Here is a 6,156-nt window from a genome sequence, read left to right on the forward strand (position 1 = left end):
CTTCAAGACCATTACCAAAAGCACAATGCAAAATCTGTAAATTACAAGGTGCAATGTAAATAAATCGAGGTGAACTGCGCTGTCCATCGTTTTTTGAAGGGATTTGATTCAATTTTTTACTATTTAATGCCAGTGTCATTGTTTTTGACAAATGAAACACTTTCATTTCTAGCTCTTTGCATATATTTATGCTTCTGCATGTCCTAAAAATGCAGAAGTCAAAGGCTATTGGGTAGCATATTGATCAGGTGCAAAACCTAGAATAGGCAGGCCTAATTGCTAGGTATCCAACTGCTTTGTTATGCAAACTGTTGTTTTACCTATACACAAAATGTGCACCATAATTGTGAATGTTAGTTACTTTACAATGACCATGAAATAGTGAATGAAAAATTTTCCTCCAGACAGAATTTTTTGATGACTACTCTACTTTTGAACCCACAAACATAGAAGAAAAATTAATTAGGTCAAATTGTCCACATAAACCTTTCCCTCCAATAACATGGTCTGCATCAGGAAGGAACAGCCCCTTGCGATTATTAGAAGGTCCCTGTGAATTCGGCTTCTTAGCAGAACTCGTGAGCTGTACAAAAACTGTAAAGAGACAAACTTCCGGGGGGGAGGGGAGTACGAAGCACACTTTATGATGCCCCAAGAGTTACAACTTACGAGTCAAAAACAAAAATATGGAACTTTTAATGCGAAAAAATGTGCAATCCACCCTCACTTACAAAAGATACATAATTTCAAATCCTACACCAGTTCCTCGAAAGCATAGCAGGGCTGTCTTAAAAGCATCATGGGCCCCCGGGCCAGGTGGTTTTTTGAGGCCCTACCTGATAAATTCTAGAAAATTTCAACCGCATCTCATTTTTGTGAGGTGCCCGGGTGGGCCCATGCGTTAAGACGGCACTGAAACATAGTATTCCATAACTTGATTTGTGTGTGCACACGCGCGCGTGCTGCAAAGTTTCTTTTTTGAAATATAGTTCCTGCTATGATATCACAGATGGTTTCTTCGACCCGCCAAACCTGGTCCTCATATTAGTGTTTCTCAGTAATCGACTCGATGTAAACTTTCTTTACATTTCTGGCAACGTTTCGACAAGCCACCCTGGAAATAAAAAAAAAAGGAAAAATGGCCTTAAAAATTTTTTTCCTTCAAGAAAATAGGAAAAACATTTTCAAAATTTATTTGGAATAAAAATTAAGTTTCACCTTTCAAGTGCATTAATCTTGAGCAAAGGTCTTCAACCTTTTTCTTGTCACGAGCACTGCCTGTACCCAACCTCAAAAGAAGAGCACCCTTACGAGAAATGTTTGACATACGAATGCATGAAATCAGAATGATTTCAATCCTTGAATGCAATTTGTAAAGGGTGCTAAATTGGAAAGTTGGTCGAGTGCTCGTGAGCACGAAATCGGACGTCGAACACTTTGGATGCTTCGGGGAGCACCGTGGTGCTCTCTAGTAACGGGTTGAAGATGCCTGATCACAGTAAGCACAACTGCAGCTATAGGATCTTCTACCATATTTGGTTAACTCTGCCAGGAAAAACCCTTGTGGACGTGAACTCGGTGTCCTCGATACTGCCTTACTATCAACTATATAGACTATCAACTGACGACACTTGCTGGTGTCACCGTGTTTGATTGGATAACTTGCTCGATAGAGTCGCTTATCGACATCTGAAACAATTGTAAGGACTAAATTTCTTCACGCTAACTACTGTGTTGTCTACAAATAGTTCACATACATTTTAAACAAAAAAATTGGGGCCAAGTGATAGTGACTCTCTGTATGGGTGAGTGAATGACCATGTGAGTGTGCTTATGTATTACTTGAAGAGTCCTAAGAACCTGCGGTGAGAGAAGTGTAGAATAATTTTTTTCCTACCTTATATATAAACTGAAGAGCCAAAAAAACTGGTACAGGCATGCGTATGCAAATAAAGAGATATGGAACCAATCAGAGTACAGCGCTGCGGTCGGCAACGCCTATATAACACAAGTGTCTGGCATAGTTGTTAGACCGGTTACTGCTGCTACAATGGCAGGTTATCGATATTTAAATGAGTTTGAACGTGGTGTTATAGTCGGCGCACGAGAGATGGGACATAGCATCTCCGAGATAGCGATGAAATTTGGATTTTCACGTACGACCATTTCACGAGTGTACCGTGAATATCGGGAATCCGGTAAAAAATTAAATCTACGACATCGCTGCGGCCTTAAAAAGATCATGCAAGAACGGGACCAACGACGACTGACGAGAATCATTAAACGTGACACGTGCAACCCTTCCGCAAATTGCTGCAGATTTCAATGCTGGGCTATCAACAAGTGTCAGCGTGCGAATCATTCAACGAAACATCATCGATATGGGCTTTCGGAGCCGAAGGCCCACTCGTGTACCCTTGATGACTGCACGACACAAAGCTTTACGCCTCGCCTGGGCCCGACAACACCGACATTGGACTGTTGAGGACTGGAAACACGTTGCCTGGTCTGACGAGTCTCGGTTCCAATTGCTTCGAGCTGATGGACGTGTACGGGTATGGATACAACCTCATGAATCCATGGACCCTACATGTCAACAGGGGACTGTTCAAGCTGGTGGAGGCTCTGTGATGGTATGGGGCGTGTGCAGTTGGCGTGATATGGGACCCCTGATACGTCTAGATACGACTCTGACAGGTACGTAAGTATCCTGTTCTGATCACCTGCACCCATTCATGTCCATTGTGCATTCCGACGGACTTGGACAATTTCAGCAGGACAATGCGACACCCCACTCGTCCAGAATTGCTACAAAGTGGCTCCAGGAACACTCTTCTGACTTTAGACACTTCCGCTGGCCACCTAAATCCCCAGACATGAACATTATTGAACATATCTGGGATGCCTTGCAACGTGCTGTTCAGAAGAGATCTCCACCCCCTCTTACTCCTACGGATTTATGGACAGCCCTGCAGGATTCATGGTGTCAATTACCTCCTGCACTACTTCAGACATTAGTCGTGTTGCGGCACTTCTGCGAGCTCGCGGGGGCCCTACACGATATTAGGCAGGTGCCAGTTTTTTTGGCTCTTCAGTGTATATGTTTATACGTTGCTACGAAATTTTTCGGCATAAGCTGAAATAACGGGTGGTTTTTCTCAGGAAACTTTATATATACATAGGATGCATAGTTAATAGCAGGCACCGCAAATTACTGGCGGACCGTTAACCCTAGAGGCACACTTCCAATAAGGAAAGTATCCAAATAACGTGTAGACCATAGTTTTCCAACCTTTTTTGTCCCATCGCCCCCTTCTTCAGAAATTTTTTTCTCCCAACGCAATCCCACCCGTAAGACCCTATGTTATATCCGTGGCTTCTACCGCCCCCTAGAATATTCCACCGCCCACGTTGGGAATCAGTGGTGTAGACAGACCTTAGATACGCCATTCATATTTCAAGGGGTTGTATAGCTATTGATACAAAAAAAGGAAATAAGTTTTTGTACAGACACCTTGTCCTCAGAAACTCAATTAGAAAGTTGTTGCCCTGTCTTTCCTGAGGCCCACAAAAAAAAAAAAAAAAAAAAAAAAATCCACGTTTCTAAGTGCAATATTCACTAAGGTATTTGAGAATTCAAAAAGTGTTTTTTTTTTTTCTCTCACACTTGAGTTTGATCTTTTGCAAAACGACACATTTTCAGTAGTGCTTTGAATGTTACGTTAGAGGTTCTGTAAGGAATATTATCGTGGGTATCTGTCTGGAAATTTCCAATTTTAATCAAAATGTAAATGCTGACCACTAATTCACTTTCAAAACGGAACAGTTCCAAAATTTAAATGTAGATTACCCCCTTGTGAATGTTGATTAGAAGAACATAGTACGTATTTATATATATTATTCTACCACTCCCATACCAACATCCATATACTACCTGTTCGGCTATTTTCTAGTTATGTAAAGAAGTCCATTTCCCGGAGGAATACATTTTTTACCTCTACTGTAAATTTAGCAAAAGTCAGTGGCAATTTCCTCGGCAAAACTCATGAAAGATTGAAAGAACAAAATATAAATTAAAAAAATGTGGAAATGAAATAGATTTTCTTCATCGAGGGGTGCTAAATATTTCAATCTTTTTTACTTGAAAAATTACCCTGTCCAAATACCTTAATAGCTGCGGAATAAGTATTTCAATATAATTCATGAGCGATTATTAAATTAAAAAAAAATTCGAGCTATATAAATTGACGCAGTTGAATATTGAAAGGCAAAAAGGGGACAAACTTCAATTTTTTTTGCACAAGAAGGTATGAATCAATAACACGTTGAAATCAACGTTATTGCATGGATATCCAACTGAAAGTATAGGTCCGGCTAATTATTTAATATTTAATTTTCTGGGTTTCGTATTTCTAAGCGAACTCAATATTTCAAAAATAGAGAATTCAATTCAATTTTTAAAATTATTGAAGTGGCGGAAATCCCCACTAAATTTCCGCATTTCTACAGTAAAATCGGCAATTTTAACATTGATTTCTATGGGACCATCCTGTGCTAGAACCCCTATATACATGCATGTATATGAAGGCGTCTTATCCTGTGCCTGTCCCTCAAAGTGATGCTGATGATGATTATGTCGTATATTCAAAAATCCTCATAGGTTAAGAACCCTTGCTTTATGCAAATATAAATACAAAATCAGAAGCCACAACAGGCAAATTTCCCAACAGGGTGGCCGGAAAAATAGAGGGAAAGTGAAAAAAATCAACATGAAAATGGATTCATTTCCAAATGAATCCATTTCTAAATAGCCAAAAAGAAAATATAGAAGAGGAAAAAGAAAGAGAAATACCCGCAGCGTGCTAAAATTCTTCGTGTGACCACGGTGAGTAGCGAAAAACACGCAAAAAAATGTGCAACTGGTTCCATTTTTTTGCGTGCGACCTTGAAGACGAGCCTTTTGAGCGGGGAACGCGTGTTGTGTGTGACTTTCTAAAATATTATGCTGCAACAGAAAGATGTGCAAAAACTGAAAAAAACAGAAGATGGAAAAATGTCGCAAGTCAAGATACAGGTAGAAAACAGTTGCTATTACATTATGTTACAGCAATATTTTTTTTATTTTTCATGATATCTTGAATCTTGACTTTTCAAATCTGTCTGCGGACTAGCTGTGCCATCTTCGCAGATCGACGCCGGTCCGCGTGCCACGGGCAATGCTAATCTAAAAGGATAATATGCCATATAATCAACATTTTAGAACTCTGATGAATAATGAAATTAAAAGATAATGTATTCCTATAGAGTTTTGTGTGAATAATTCTGTTTTCAAATGTTTACTGTCTTTTCTTTGGTTCCTGACCGAATTATAACTGAGGGGAAAAATGGTTATTTCCAATTTTGCCATGGAATAAATTTTAACACAGCGAAAAAAAAGACAAAAAATTTCTTGTGCAATATTTGGAGTAAGATCCCCGCACGATATTTTTGAATCTTGCCTGGCTCTTACTCCTTCCAACAGGAACTATCCAGTCGGAAAAAGGTGAGTAGACTCCTATATAAACTTTATTACTTTACTACTTATAAATTTTAAAACCGTTAGTTATACGATTTACTTAGTTTAGACTTTTAAAGGTACCTTGTTGAAATTAGTTTAAAATTACTACGTGTGGTCCAACTTTAAAATTCAATGTTTAAAGAACGGCGAATGACAAAAAAAAAAAAGTTATTTTCGCATGTTTGCTAGACAGACTGGAATTCATTCACTTCACTTCTGAAATTTTGATGGCTAAAAAATCAGACGCACTCCAGACTGCTAGGTACACACACTCACACTTCCGGCACAACTCGATCGGTAGTAAATTGCCCATGGCAATGGATCCGAACTGTCCTCGGTTTGAAAGAAAGAAAGACAGCTATAGAAAATTGTAATTGACAGGTTGTGGTGAAATTACGTAGTTACAAATTTTAATAATTGATTTCGGTATAATGATAATACGTACTCTCTTTGGCCATCAGACGCAGGTTTGTGTTTTCCTTACAATCACACAGGGCCGGTTCAGAACATTTTTCAAGTGTAAGCGAATGATATTTTGATGATAAAAGATCAAAATCTTTGTTATTAATCTTAATCTTTATTGATCAACTTTATCTTTA

This window comes from Pholcus phalangioides, unplaced genomic scaffold (genome assembly GCF_987345545.1).
Source record: "Pholcus phalangioides strain wild (caught in Gottingen) unplaced genomic scaffold, Ppha-v1.0 ptg000009l_1, whole genome shotgun sequence".
In the NCBI taxonomy this organism is placed as follows: Eukaryota; Metazoa; Arthropoda; class Arachnida; order Araneae; family Pholcidae; genus Pholcus; species Pholcus phalangioides.